The sequence below is a fragment of the Triturus cristatus genome, chromosome 2_1 (genome assembly GCF_964204655.1).
Source record: "Triturus cristatus chromosome 2_1, aTriCri1.1, whole genome shotgun sequence".
In the NCBI taxonomy this organism is placed as follows: domain Eukaryota; kingdom Metazoa; phylum Chordata; class Amphibia; order Caudata; family Salamandridae; genus Triturus; species Triturus cristatus.
This window is the reverse complement of record NC_140581.1, coordinates 647761562-647777977: the sequence shown is the minus strand read 5'-3', so window position 1 is coordinate 647777977 and position 16416 is coordinate 647761562.

The following is a 16416-nucleotide window of genomic DNA, read 5'->3' as shown; positions in this document are numbered from 1 at the left end:
TTAGTGCCAAAGGTGTCTCGAGACTCCCACTCACTATTTAATTTGGCTGCTAGGCTTATGGTTTCCTGTAATTGTGCTAAAGCTTGATCACTTTGAATACCATATCATGCCCACAATAGGTAAGGTGTGTGTTTAGATCTACTCCAGCTGGCATACTTGAGCATGCTGTTTTTTTCCATTGCTTGGAACATAGTTGACTCAGAAGACCTTGCTTGCACGTTAGATGTATTGTCTCTGCTGAGCGCACTTGTTTTTCTGCTCTCTGTCCTCTGCTGTTGTTTGTGAGAATCCTGGGTGCTTGCCTGTTGTATTCATAAAATAAGTTGTTATAGGTGATGGGTGCTAATAAAAGTGGACTGTATACATTTAAAATATTGAAAGTTACAAGGTTTGGGCCTGTTGGTATAGATTTATCTGTGGAATAACAGGATATTTTTGAACAGTTTCAGTAGAAGTCTGCCTCAGTGGAACCACAACCAAAGGTTCAAGACGTGATCCAATCATTTGTGAGGGCACGCATGAAAACCCTGAGTGAATTGTTTGGAGCCTTGGTTGCTACTTCTCTTGAGAGGTTCTACTGTTGTGTAGTCGACAGAGTCAAAGAAATGTTCAAGAAAAACAAAAAATATTCCTGTGGCATCTCAGGCACAAGCAGTTCTTAGGTCATCACTAGTCCTTATAAGCACATGTATCAGTGAAATTTGTCAAAAGAGAGCAAATGTTAGACATGGTCAATAGCATTTCCAATAGTACCCCAGATGCTGTGTCTTTGTCTGTGCATCCTGTGTTTGGAGATTCAAAGAATGTTGATGGGGGCGCTGAAATGCATCCACAAGATAAATGTACACCCACTAAGAGTTCAGATACATGCAACCTCAATTTCTCAGAGCAGCCATTTTTTGACCCTGCTTTCATTGGAGGTCAGGGTAGTGGACTCTATCTCCAGTAACGTCTAATTTTACTAGTCATTGTATTAGATTGTATATGGAAAAATGAGACCAGAAGCGTAGCTTATTCAGTGAAATTCAAGGGGGGTGAATCTCAAATTTGTCAACTAAAAACATAGTGGGCTGCATGGTGGAGGGGTGCCATGACCATGTTTCGGGATAGACTGTTTCCATGAGCAAGATGGTCAGTACTGATTTGCATTAGATGTACCTCTGTTAGGAGTAGCACAGTGGGCAAAACATGATGGGCTGCAATACTACCCTGAGCAATTGCCACCAGTTAGAATATTTGCAAGCATTGATGTTATCACCTTTTTGATGTTTTATTGCCAGTAGTGTGCATGGAAACTTGAAATAGGCACAGCTTTCCCAGTCTACTACTGGCAATGTTTGCGAATTCCAAAAAGTAGGAAATGTGTACCCATTCAAGGAGTTTTTCCAACAATGCAGATTTGGTACTTTTTTGGTAAACCGGTTACTATATGTATTTAAAATCTGATACAAAAAATGAACAAACTAAAACCTCTTAGTGAAATGATAATGATCAGGAAAAACTGACACAGACATAGCAGATATGACTCAATGCCCTCTGAGCCAACAACCAAACTAAGAATACATTTGAGAAGTGTCAAACTCCAAAGATCCTCGCTCCTGGTCATCATGACTATATGATGGCCTGAAGTCCCTGGCCTAGGATCATTTATTTAAAATGTATTTTCACTATACACACTCTTCTTCATTTATGCTGCAAGAAGCCTTGGTGTTAAAGTTGTGTGGTGATTCTATTATGTTCACAAATTTACCTACTGTTTATTATTTGTGGGCTCTTCTACTGTGTATGTTATGGCTTAGAATGTTAGTACTCTGTTGGTGCTTCTATTACATATTATTCTGTATTAAGGATGTTAGGGACAGAGGATTAGAACTCCTATGTTCACTTGGTGCTGATCCTCTGGGCCCGTTGGACTCTTATGCTATTTGCTACATTAAACCTCAAGAGAAAAGTACTCTGAATTGTGAGCTTCACATCTTTCCTGGGATCTGGACTCATCATCAGGAATTTTCTTTTTCCTGTTTTCAAGCTGTTTTTATTAATCACCAAGGTACTATTATGGTCTTTTTATTGTCTCTTTACTGGCCCAGGGATCCATTTTGTCATTCCTTGTCCAGGCACTTGTTTTATCCTACTGCCGATAAACATCTCCGTTGCCTTTGTAACACCTGATTGTACATTTCAATGTTGTTGCATGCCATTTGGACTGTCCTCAGCCGCGTCTTTATTTCAGAAAGTTATGACCAAGATGTTTGGGGGATGTGTGGAGAAGTAAATTTTGGTTGAGAACCGACCATAAACCTTTGGTTGACATTCTCTCAAGTTTTAAAATTAAAAAGTCTACAGCTAGACTTGCTAGGTTGGCCACTAAATTGTTGTAATTTAATTTTTCCATGCACTATATTGCTGGTGGCAAAAATGTTAAAGCTGATTTTCTATCTAGGCTTCCTGTTGAAAATGTTGAGTTGAATGCGGAAAGGTTGGAGGACATTAAAGAATGCATCATTGCCAATGTAGATGACACTGTAATTTGCCCCAATATGGAGGTTTGGCAAGATGTTTTATCTAATGATTTCATCATGAAACAAGTCATGGATGTAGTCAAAGGTTGGCCCCTTTGACGACATCTACGTCTGTGCCCAAACCGTTTTTTTGTCTCGACGGAGTGTGGCAAAGAGTTGCTGTGGATTTTCTTGGTCCTTTTTGTATTCTTCCCAATTGTATGAAATATTTTATTGTACTAATTGATCACTTATCCAGATGTGTGGAAGTGAGAGGTATTTCTGAGCCTAACACCAAATCTGTCATTCGTTTTTTGCAAGATGTGTTTAGCAGAGAATAGGTACCGGAGGAATTGCTGACAGATAATGGTGTGCAGTTTACTTCGGCCTGCATGCAAGAATTTTTAACAAAATTAGGTGTGAAACATCTACGCACTGCTCTTTATCATCCACAATCCAATGGCAAAGTTGAAAGGTTCACCAGGGTGCTAGTTGAATGCATACAAAGTACTGTCAAGAGTAGAGGAGACTGTGAAACAGCTGTGAGAGATGTGGTTTGGGCCTATAGAACCACTCCTCATTCAGTTTCAGGTGAGGTACCTTTTGAGCTAATGAGAGGAAGAAAGGCTTCTTCTTCTCTTAATCCGTTTTGGAAAATAAGAGCACTTGAAGGTGACTGTGATGTTTCACTCCAATCTAAAAAATCTAAATGCACGAGAAATCGCATTAATCGTGAGAAGTATGAAAAGAATAGACTTCTTAGGAAAAGAATAGAGATAAAATGAGTGGTGGGTGAGTATGTTCGAGTCAAAGATCCTTTGCTATTACAAAAAAGCAAGTCTAAGTTCAGAGAACCTAGTTGCATTGTTGATGTTAAGGGTCATGCTGTCAAACTTGGCAAAGGACAGTGGTTGAATGTGTCTCGTTTGGCAAAAATTGGACAATGTTATGATGATTCTAAGTTAGAGATTCTTAATTCTGATGTTGAAAATGTAGGGAGGAGTTGTAAAATAAGAAGAATTCCTAAGAAATGTTATGACTAATTTGTTTCTATTATTAATATTTAACTATTTAATTATTATTATTTTTTCTTCTTCTTTCTCTTTTTTGTTAAAAAGTGGAGAGGTATGTGGTGATTCTAATATGTTCACACATTTACCTACTGTTTATTTTTTGTGGGTTCTTCTACTGCATATGTTATGGCTTAGAATATTAGTACTCTGTTGGTGTTCCTATTACATATTATTCTGTAATAAGAATTTTAGGGACAGAGGATTAGAACTCCGATGTTAAGTTGTTGCTGATCCTCTGGTTCCGTTGGACTCATATGCTATTTACTACATTAAACTTCAAGAGAAAATTCCTCTGAATTGTGAGCTTCACATCTTTACAAGTTGTCAAATTGATGCTTACGCTCAAGACTCCATGCTTCTAATCATCATCTTTTACAAATCATTTTATCAACTGTCTCTAAGCTCATTTTTCAAATAGAGAATGGCACTCAGGCAAATTAATATGGCAACTGAGCCATAGCTGAGCCATGGGCATGGCTTGGCCATAAGAGTCTGTGCATGATCCGAGCCACGAAAACATTTAGCATGTATATCGTGCAACAAACATAATGTAAAAGTATGATGCAATCTCTTCAAAATTCAAAAAGAGTATTTCTTTAACATGCAGAAGTGTTACCTTATTACATCACTATTTATCACTGCATAGACAGAGATTTATTAAACCTGCTAATTTTTAGAAGCATTCGTGGCTCACCACTCCAATGACAATGCCATTAGTGATCTAAGAGGCAAGTCAGTAATCATGTACATCCTAAACGTGCTTTAAATTGTTATTGTAGATTAGCAACATTACAGTATTATATCAAATATAAGAGATGCTTGTGAAGTGCACATCCTGAATTCAGATATTTATATAAAGTGCTAATGTGATAATAAAGAATAAGGAGCCTCGTTTAAGGAAAATATGTGCCTAGGATAACACAATTTGGTCAAGCAGGGAAGTTGGTACCTATTCCAGGTTATCTGGTTTTACACATTAAAATTGAGCCAACAGATGGGTGTCTCTGTCTCTCTAGTTCTCTCTTGTTTACAACAAAAGTCACCGTTGTGGCTTTAATGGATGGCTCTTAATGTAAAAACAGACCCATAGATAGTAGATCCGACTCAGGTCCCCCAGACCCAACTACCAAGCAAATAATGCATTTACTTTGGGGGTGTCACACCCCAAACAACCCCCAAATCTATGGCACTGAATTAGATAGCCAAACTTTGTGCAGAGTGCCCTACACTCAGTTTGCCATACACCCTTCTTTAACTCCCGATACAAATCCTGCTATAGTGGCCTTTTTATCAACACTGCATCAAAATGCAGTAACAATCTAAAAATTAGGTAACTCTCCTATAACGTTGACTCTTTTCTTGCTTTTGACCCTGTACAGTGCTCTTCTGCCTTTTTTGGCTCGGTTCTGCTGTACAAGCACTTCCTACATACATAAATCTAAACTGGGCATAGCTCAAAAGCTTTAACATTATGTCAAGGTAAGTTATTAGATATTCATAGATATTCTTAGCGCCCTACACAAGTCATGGAATTGACAGAAGGAGATGCAGCCTATGCTACCCTGTCAATCTACAGTTATAACAGGTTTGGATGTAACATGCTTTATGCTTGCTTACCAATGTTAATGCTTCTATATCAGAAGAACACAGTAAGATACTACTTATGTGGATTCAGTTAAACTGGCTGATATATCAGACAAGGATCTTGGACGGATGCAGAGGGAAACCTTTTTGGTAACAAATTTGTTAAGGTAATTTCTGCTTATGTGCAGACATTCACATCACTGGATAAACTACATTTGAGAATGTGTTAGCAATGGGATTCCTGGTTGGCTGATGTATGCACTCAAGCCAGACAGGAACCACCACTCTAGTCAGGGTAAGGAAGATACACACTCAAAGAAAACCTGTGCGCACTCTCTGGTAGCTTGGCAAAGAGCAGGCAGGCTTATCTAAAGAGGCACTGTGTAAAATGTTTGTGCAACACACACACACAGTAACACAATGATTACACCACAAAAAGACTCAACAGATGGTTAGAAAAATAGAGACTATTTATCTGAGCAAAACGAGACCAAAACAACAAAACTCCAATCATTAGAAGTCGAGATATGAATTTTTAAAGATTAAATAAAAAACAGTGCTTTGAAGTCACTAGTGGTCAAAAGATTACTTGAGGACACGAGAGACTGGTGCAAATCCAAAGTTTAGACCAACTAAGATAGAAGGCAGACCTGCTACTGGACCCATGCAGGGCCCAGTGAGAAAGTATCTTCAGTGGAGAAAAGTGCCGACGCTGAGGGCACGATGCATCAATCTTTTCCACGAAGTCAGGTAACTGCGTCATTGTCAGGCTTCATTGAGGTAAAGGCAATGCATTGTCGTCTAGCCGCGCAGATCATTGTTGTCGGGCCGCACGGGCTGTAGAATCCCTGTCGTCGAACAGCTTTTGTGTTGGCATCAAAGGGTGATACGTCAGTTCCCACTGGCACAGTGGTGACGTGTGTTGGTTTTGCAGCAAAACAGTTGCAAAACCAACTTCTAATCACAGAAATTGCGGAGGGCACCACAGGCAACAGTGGGACTCACAGAAGACAAAGTTCAGCAGCACCAGCAGAATTGCAGGAAGTCTTTTATTTCCCTGAGACTTCAGAAAACAGAAGCCAACCCAGCAATCCCTTTGAGATCACTTGGAGGGAAGGCAGAGTCCAGCTCACCTGTAACAGAAGCACCAGGGAGCAGCAGGCAGCAGGGCAACAAGCAGAAAAGCAGTCCGTCCAGAAAAGCAGTCCAGTTGAGTCCTTTAAGCAGCACACCAGTCCTTCTTACAAAGGTTCGATTCAAGATCCAGAAGTGTCAGATTTTAGGGACTCAGTACTTACACTCAAAAGTTCCTTTGGTGTAGGGGCAACTTCAAAGCAGCTCTCTGAAGTGCACAATGATCCTTTTCAACCGATCCCTGTCTGACAGGCTACCCGGGGGGGTGAATCAGTGCTTTGTGTGTGGACAGGACCCAACCTTTAAAATGTAATTGTCAGTACCTTCCATTCCTCCCTGCCAAGAAAGACTCAGCAGAATGCAGATGGATGCAGATGAGTGCTCAGAATGCAGGTGAGTCTCACCTTCACCCATGCCAGACGTGTATTGGAGACAGGCTGTAAGGCACATAGAGCAGTAAGCCCAGAGAAATTTCCGCTTTCTAAAAGGAAAAAAAAAATGATTGGACGGAATGATGAACTAATCAAACAGTTTCCCCCTAGTCCCAGATCCGGGTTTAATCCCTTGCTTTTTTGCTTGCCACCCCAGTTTGGACCCAGCCATATGCAAATCAGTCTTGACCCTGCTCCCCATTGGAGTAGTCCACTCTGAACTGTCAGGCCAGGTCCTCCCTGGACCGGAAACAAGCATCCTGGGACCAGTTTTGGTGTATCACCTTTCATCAGCCAGGCTATCTTGAATTCAATAGCACAATGAGCACGGACCTATGGCTGAGCATACCCTTCCCACTTAGGGTGACTAAAGCAAAAAAAACCAAATGATCTTTGCACTCAGGGTGAATTTTTGGAACATTGTACAGCATTCCATCTATCAATTGTTCTTTTTGCAATTGTCGCCCTAAGTGGGATTTGTATGCCCAGGTGTGAGTCCCATGCACAGCATGCAACCGTATTCAAGTTATTCTGGCTGATAAGGGGTGAGACCTGGAAAACGGTCCTAGGATGCTTGCTTCTGGTCCAGAGATCAGGGTCAATACTGATTTGCATATGACTGGGTCCAAACTGGAATGGTGTGGTGAGAGATTGCTTTTAGCCAATTTTAAACCGGTTTTAGATTCTATAACTTTTACACTTTTATATGGCCTGCTGTTTTACATAGATCCTTAGTACAAGAATTGGGTGTTATGTGCCTGAGCTAGGCTCACTTAGCAACGCTGCACATATTTGTGTGCATGACAATGTTGGATTAGTTTCTCTGAAATTGCTTTGCTCCCACATTTTGCTTCACATAACATTTTCATGATGCCTCGAACACAGTGTGCAAGGCCTTGCATGCTGTGCAAATGTCATCCTATCTTTATCCATGGAGCGACAGGGCTATCTGCCAACCCATAACAGTGCTAATCCGTATATACATCACAAGGATGCTTTTATTATAAATCAAATAGCATTTCTCTGGATTAGCCAGAGGAGACACTTCTGCTGACATCAAGCATTCTAAACATGCAGATCCTTTGCCAAGCAGCTATCTAACATCTCTGTGAGGGGTGTCCAGTTTGTGACCAAGACGGGCTCCTACATTCTGTACCACTAGGTAATGAGATTGGACTATCCCTCTGGGGAGGGATTCTTGGCTATACACACACATACACTCTAGACGCACATAGAGTAGGGATTGCATAGTAGGAGTATGTCTAATTACTACCTTGTTTTATATGCCTGCATATATACATTGTTTTAGAACCATGGAGGAACTGTACCAGCTATTTACTATTTTGGTGCTTGTAATCACTTTCATCTGCTTCTGTCTACTGATTGTCACATCACATGCATTATATACAAGAATAACGTTGGTTTAATAAATATATTGAAGAACACCCCATTGTGTATTCTCTGTATGTTTCTCTGAGAACAAGAGTGCAAAAGTAACTGAGCGAGAGGGTTCTAGATCTGTTACCACGATCCTGGACAGGGTTGTGATGTTCAGGGGTTGCTGGAAACCATTAGCTCCCTGCTTAGGATAGGCGGGATTATGGTGGCACTGTGAGCTACTTGGTCTCTAAGGCAACATATAGTACATGGGTGCATGGAACCTGTCTAGGCACCTCACCCAAGTTGATGTTGTCTACAAACACGCAGATCCTATGGATTAATTGGAAACTGAATGACGTGGCGCCACCAATGTTGGTTGGGTTCAAATTTTTATGGTTCGCCTGAGCAGTTCAACTGTGCCTTTTCAGAGACTCCTACTCACCTCCAAACCATAGACGTCTGTGGTGGTAGGGAAATCAAACTCTCAGCTGAGTAGGTAGACCCTATGAATTGGCTGTAGGTTGTTCAAGCTTGCAGGATAACATTTCCCACATTGTTCTCTCGATAATTCATTTATTATATTATGTCTGGGGATGAAGCAGACTATGCACTAAATATTGCAGAGAACTGCAGACGTGTGGTTACTCTAAAATTACGGCTATGGGTGGAGATGTTACCTTCATGGTTGAGCAAAACAAAGCATTTAGGACACAGGTATTCTATTCCTGGGTAAGATTCCTTGCTGCAAATGCTCAAACAGAATTGTCTCATACCTACATGGAGGATGAAGCACCAGAGGAGTACACTTCATCTGAAGACATTGAGATTCCTCTTTCTTACAAAGAACAGAATTATTGGTTTAAAGGCGTCCTCCCACACACAAAAGAAAAATTGTGACTCGGTCCGCTCAGTAAAGAAGGAGTGACATGGCCTGTCTTATCTGCATATACACTGCATCCTGACACTGCTAATCTAAATGCAGCACAAATGCATATAATATATGAAGATTTAGTAGAAAAATATACAGAAATCTCACAAAGTTCATAATGCGAACATTAACAGTATACCCTGCACGGACTGCTCAATCAGCAGAACCTCAATTGGCTACTACTGGTATCAGCCCACAAACACTGAATGCCATTATGGAGAATATTCTAGGGGTGGGCGTAATTTGCGTAATCGCGGTACGCAAATCTCCGCGAAACGGTAAAAAATCTCCGCGAACACGCAGAAATTTCGCGAACACGCGGAATTGCTTGTTCGCGATGCTTTTTTCCTGTTCACACTTGCTGTTTGCGTGCTCGGGGAGAAATATCTCGCGAACACGCATTTTCAGAACGCGAACAAGCAAAAATTTCGCGAAATCGCGGAAAGCAGACTTTTGAGCAATTTCGCGTTCCCCGCGGAACGCGAAATTACGCAAATTCCGCAAATTCCGCGAGCGGAACGGAATTTACCGCCCAGGCCTAGAATATTCCCACCGTTCTGGATAGCACAAAAAACAAGCCAACTTGATGCAGTGTTTCTCCATACCGGCCCACAGAAAAAACACAGAATGTTGACTATTTGCTGGCTGGTGGGGATGGCCAGAGTGGTGGAAGACTGCACTACTCGAGGTGAAATTTTCACTGCTGTTCATACCAGGACACATGGTACCCCTTCTCTGGCTGTTTTACCTGAGGTGTTAAAGCAGTTTCAGAATGAGTACGGGGCAGCACCCACCCTGGACTTAGGGATTAAACTGATGGGAAATTTTGCAGCAGTATCCACCGCTATGTTGAGCTAAATAAAAGGGGAGGCAGCTGCATTGGCTATACGCCAATACCTGAGGGATCTCACTCCTACACAACAGGAGTGAGAATTACCCAAAAATATCAAAGAAACCTATTCTACTCTGGGTAGAGATATTTTGGGAGCCAGACCTGGGAAGCCATAACTCAAGAGTAATTCTGAAAGCATCCGATTCTTCGACAAAGAAGAAATGGAATAATAAACAAAAAATAAAGACAAAACATGATCAAAGGGTAGGTCTCCTCAACAGGAAGACACTAAAAAAACATATAATCTCAGAAACCGTGATGACATTAGAAAGCCTGACAGGTATCAGGAAACTGACTGACATTCCTTTCAGGAGTCATCAGATACATGGTCGGAGAGAGGTGTGCAGTCAGAGTGCTGATCAAAAGAGGATGCGAAGCCAAAGAAGGAATCACAAAGGTCATCTGATTACATCATTAATAAAGAAGAAAAATCAAAGACTCCGAAACCTCAATTCAAAAAGAAAAAGGTAGCCAGAATTAAAATCAGGCATGCCCAGAATACTGAAGGCTCTGCTTTTGAATGGGGAATAGGCAGTGATGATGTTGGACAGCATGGGATAAGTCACAATAGCTCGCCGGAATTTGATGGATTATCTGGTGGCAGTAGCGCTGAGTGAGCATATCATGGTGGAAACACTGGATAACTAAGTAAGTGTTCCCTATCGTTTATACGAAAAGATTGCACTCCAGATGGAGGGGGACGTACCCAGGAATATCAAGTCTCGCTTTTGGTAGAACCTGACATATGGATATGATATTCTTTTGGCTGAAAAAGACTGGCCACCTGAGTTCATAATAGAGTGCCCAAATGGGGAAACAATAATTTTGCCTCTTTTTTCCGACCTTGTTCCAGAATCAGTGAAACATTCTTAGGCCAATGAGTAAGCGTTAGTGCTAGCTCCTGCATTGTACCACAATCATGTGGGGTGGAATGATGAGCCACCTCATCACGAGATCCCGTTCAAATCAACTCCTCATTCCCAAAGACAATATCTAATTAAACATGAACCTAAAAAACAAGTTAGGGAAATCCTAGAACAACTTGCATGCCAAGGAGTAATAGAAAATTGGACCTCATCAATGAATAATCCCTTGCTTCCTGTAATGACACCGGACAATTTATACGATCTAGTATTAGATTGCAGACACCTGAACACATCTACTCGCAGATTCGCAGTGCAAAATGCACAGTGCTGCATTAATGAATAACATTTTCCAGAAAAAGTATAAAACAAGACTAAATATCTCAAATGGATTTTTCTGACAAAATATAGCGCCTGTGAGTAGATATTTTTCAGCATTCTAGGCACACAGAGGCAATTTTGTAGATTGCCCCAGGGGTATGAGAACAGCCACTGGGCTGTTTTCAGCCTCCAAATCTTTGATGAGGAGGCATTGTCCTACATTGATGATACATGTGATGGACGATAAATTACTTGGACAGAGTGTACTGCATAGCTCTTGAGTTCGCTCATATTGACTACCAATTTAATTACAAAAAATAAAAAATTGCCCATCTCAATGTCCTATTTTTAGGATACGAGTTGTCAAGTTAAGGCAATAGCCTAGTGACCCATTGTTTAGAAAAATGTGCATTACTCCAACCTCCAACAAAAACTGCAATCCATTTTAGGATTTTTTAATTTTGGGAGAACATACATTTTGGATTACGCAGAACATGTAAAGTCATTTTACGACTTAGAAGACCAGACTTTTCCAGCACACATTGGGCACAGGAATACCCTAACATTTTGCATTCTGTACAAGCTGATATGATAGCTTCCAAACACTTACACACATGTGTACACACCACAAACCTGGTGATCCGCGTAGTCGCAGGATCATCTGGGTCCACTTATATGAATGAATGAATGAATTTATATAGCGCATGGCTACCAAAGGCATCCCAGCGCTTACTCATGGCACCTCATTCATCAGACACAACTCATCGGAAAAGGATGGTCTTCAGCTGTTTCCTGAAACTAAGGTAATTGGAATCAGAGCGAATATGCTCAGGCAGGCGATTCCATAGCATAGCAACATTGTACGAGAATAGACGACCTCCGGAGCGAGCTTGCTTGATCATAGGCACTCTGAGCAAACATTTATGCTTAGATCGCAACATCCTATTGGGAACATAGAGTTGAACCAGCGACTGAATCATAGATGATCCCTTCCCGGCGATGGCCTTGTCGGCAATGCAAAGGGCCTTAAAACCTATCCTGGCCTAAACAGGGAGCCAGTGCAGGGCAGATAATGCTGGTTTAGCTGAACTATATTAAGGAATGTTCATAAGTAAGCGGGCCGCACAGTTCTGAACAATTTGTAACCTGTTAAAAGTGCATTTGCATAGTCCAGTCGCGAAAGTATAAGCGCCTGGACTAACACCCGTCTAGCATCAAAAGGAAGAAGAGGAATAATCTTCCTTATCACCCTGATCTGTCCATAGCAGCTAGCTGCCACCTTACATGCCTGTTCTTTTAAATCAAGTTTGCATTCCAGCCAAACTCCTAAGCTCTTAATCTTAGTCTTTGGTACAGGTGGCGTACCTAGACAGCTAGGCCAAGAAGCTTCAATGCTAGTGGGAACATTATGCCCAAGCAGTATAAGTTCCGTTTTTGCACCATTAAGCTTCAAGAGAGACTTATCCATCCAGTCCGAAATCTTTCCCAGACAAGATACCAGACCCGATTCTCGTTTTCCTTTCGGGCTTAGAGACACCACAAGCTGTGTGTCATCCACATAGGTGACAATTTGGATGCCCCAAGGATACACCAATTCAGCTAAGGAACTCATGTAGATATCAAACATGGTAGAGCTAAGAGATGATCCCTGGGGGACTCCACACTGCAAAGGAATGTACTCTGATGCAGCTTCACCCTCAAAGACACAGAAAGAGCGACGCTCCAGAAAGGACTGAAACCAGCGAAGCACCACTCCCTCTACGCCCACCTCCTTAAGTCTCTGAATCATAAGTTGATGATTGACGGTGTCGAAGGCTGCGCTAAGATCCAGCAGTATTTGAGCTGCGCAGCCTCCGACATCCAGGATCTTCCTAGTCTCCTCAATCACAACAAGGAGTGCGGTCTCAGTACCCTGATGGCATCTAAAACCTGTCTGGGAGGCAAGCAGGCACTTAGTGTTTTCAAGAAATGAGGACAGGGCAGAGTTGATATGTTTTTCAGCCAATTTGCTAATACCTGGCAACAAGGAAATAGGCCGATAGTTTGCCCAGTCCTCTGGGTCAAGATTAGTCTTTTTTAGTAATGCTTTGATCCTGGCCTGTTTCCAAAATGGAGGCACCACTCCACTACACAGGGAGGAAATGATCACATCCTGTATGACTGGAGAGACTATATCAGGTATTAGATTCAGAATAGACGGAGGGGCCGGATAGGAAGGGGAGCCTGATTTCAACTGTTTGAGAAGTTCCTGAGCGGAGGATAAGGAGAGAAGAGGAAACTCTTTCAGCAGAGTTTGCTTATCCACAATAACACTATCCCCGACGAAAAATTAACAGTTGAGAATGTGTTATAAATCCTTTGGACTTTAGAGGAAAAGTATTCTGCAATATCGTCACACCTCTGCTGGGCATTATTAGGAGCCGGGAGAGGACCGGAGGGAGTGAGAAGGGACTTGGAATTTTAAAAATTTAATGAGGAGAATTAGCAGCCAAGATGATCTTGTCACAATAAAAGCCCGATTGAACTTCCTTTATTTCATTTTTATACAATTTAATTGCTTCTCTGTATTCAACTTTTTTACTCACAGAGTAATCTCTTCTCCAGCTTCTTTCCAATTTTTTACATGATTGTTTCAGTTGCCTCAAAGTCTGGGTATACCAGGGCTTTTTGTTGATTCCCATACGATGATAGAATACTTTCCTTGGAAGCACTGAATCAAGGGTAGATTCAATCCAGCTATTATAGTTGTTATAAGCAATAATAGCATTGGCCTGAGGTAAGGGGACTGCTTTATTTAGCTCAGTGATGAACTTTCCTAAGGGTAGTTGAGACTAAACGCGACTACATTTCTTAATATGTATTCGTGGCAACAGTGGAGCAGCCAATGTCAATGTCATTGAGAGTACAAAATGATCGGACCAAGGAATTGGAATGAGGTCCGTTACTCTAAGATGTTGTATATTTGAAAAAACGGGATTGAGCAAATGCCCATGGACGTGGGTGGGGTCAGTCACATTTTGTTTAAGTTGGAAGGTGTCCAGGCCGTTGATGAACTCCTGGATGATATTGGAAGACAGTTCATCGAGATGAAGGTTAAAATCACCCAAAATAGAAAAGTTAGAGAGGGGACTCGCCAAATTGGCAACAATATCTGAAAGCTCATTACAAAAATTAGATGATGCTCCAGGAGGGTGGTAAATTAAAATTCCGGAAAACGTATTGATAGGAGAAAAACTAATTGAGAAAGCTAGGCTTTCATAGTGCGGTACTGGGTTAATAGTAGACCTACAACGGAAGATGTTTTTGTGAATAATAGCAACGCCCCCGACTCGACCACCCTCTCGGTCATGTCTCAGAATTACATAATTAGGGGGTAAGGCGCGCACAATATCAAATTTAGTCTCCTTAGTGAGCCACGTTTTGGTGAGAAATAAAATGTCCGGGCAGTTCTCCTCAATGAGTAAATGTATCTCAGTCGCATGTTTAGGTAACGAGCAGCAGTTCACAACCAACATTTTAATAACATTATCCAGCTTTGCCCGTGGTGGGGGCGAAGGTGAAAATTTAAAATTACAGTGGGAGCAAGGAGAGCTCCTCCTATCTGCAGACATATGATGGAGACACTCTCTCAAGAACGTACCTCTGAGGTTAAGAAGCTGTTCCCTCGGATATGCATAACTGGCTGGGGGGAGTTTGACAGGGGGTCTGGTCCCTGGGCCCGTCCTGGCACGGACGGGCACAGACGGGCTTGCCTTTGGTGCGCCGCCGGCACGCCTGCTGTGCGCGTCAGCTGCGCGGAAGCGGCATCGGCGAAATTTAAGCCGATTGGTCGCGTCCCCGTCGACATCAGCAACTAGACTGCTGACCTAAGGAAAGTGCACCAGGAAGTTCCCTCGAGCATTGAACACAGCTCGAGCCCCCTCCCACCAAATGTCAGCAACCACGTTTAAACAACACAAAAGCAGCAACAAAAAAGATTAAAAAGGCGTATGACTCCCTTTTTTAAAAAGTAAATAGTAAAATACGTAGTCCCTCACTCACAGAGAAGCTAAGGCTGAAAGCGCGGTGCCAACAGAGGAAGCGTCATCGGCGAAATTTAAGCCGATTGGTCGCGTCCCCGTCGATGTTAGCAACTAGACTGCTGACCTAAGGAAAGAGCACCAGGAAGTTCCCTTGAGCATTGAACACGGCTCGAGCCCCCTCCCACCAAATGTCAGCACCCACATTTAAAGAACACAAAAGCAGCAACAAAAAGATTGAAAAGGCGTATGACTCCTTTTTTTAAAAGTAAATAGTAAAACACGCAGTCCCTCACTCGCACACACTGACGCAAGACTCTGAGGTTCCAGCATGCAGATACTTCAGCTCGCAGTGGTCTAACATCCCTTGTGGGGTGTCCAACTCAAGACCAAGACGGGGTCCCACAGTCTCTCACTTCAGGTAATGGGGTTGACTTTATCCTAGAGGGATTCTTGGCTTAACACCTATATACATGCTAGGTACACTTAGGTACATCTAGTTAGGGTAGCATCGTAGGAGTATGCATTTTATTGTCATGCATTTTATATACCTGACTGTTTTCATGGTTATTGCAAAATGTTAGAAATCTACCATCCTTTTACTTTCCTAGTGCTTCTAATCATTTATATCTGTTACTGTCTAATAGTTGTTTCAGCACACCTATTTTACACTAGAATAATGACTGTTCAATAAATGCTCATTGGAAAACATCCATACCTTTTATTTTGTGTATCTCTCTGAGACTGACTGAGCGAAAATTAGTACACTGTTTCCATGGTCCTGAGGGATCAGATTTGTCATGTTCGATAGTTGCCAAGAACTATTCTCTCTTTGGTAGGAGGAGTTTCTAGTGGCACTGTGAGCTAGCTGGTGCACAGGTCAACATACCAGGTGGGGGTGTCTAGAATCAGTCTGACACCAATCCTACAGTGTATGTTGTCTAAACGCGCTGATCCTATATACGTTTTATAGGAACTACACGACAACCTTCCTTGATCTTACAATTTAAAACTGTGTAATTGGTAGTCCAAATCTTATGCCATAGAAGGATTGGCTGGATTGTGGCTGTGTAAGATAGAAATGGAGCCCCATGGTCAGAGTGGGAGATAAATGTGGAGCAGCTCTTAAGTACTGAGAGGAGATTCTTGAAAATATTATTTTCCACCAGTTGGAGGGATTGAATATTGCTCTATCCCCAAACTCCCACTCCATGCAGCGCTGACAACAAACACTTAGCTTTGTAAATGATTAACATTTCTTTCAGGGACTTCTTGCTAAGTTTCATCTCA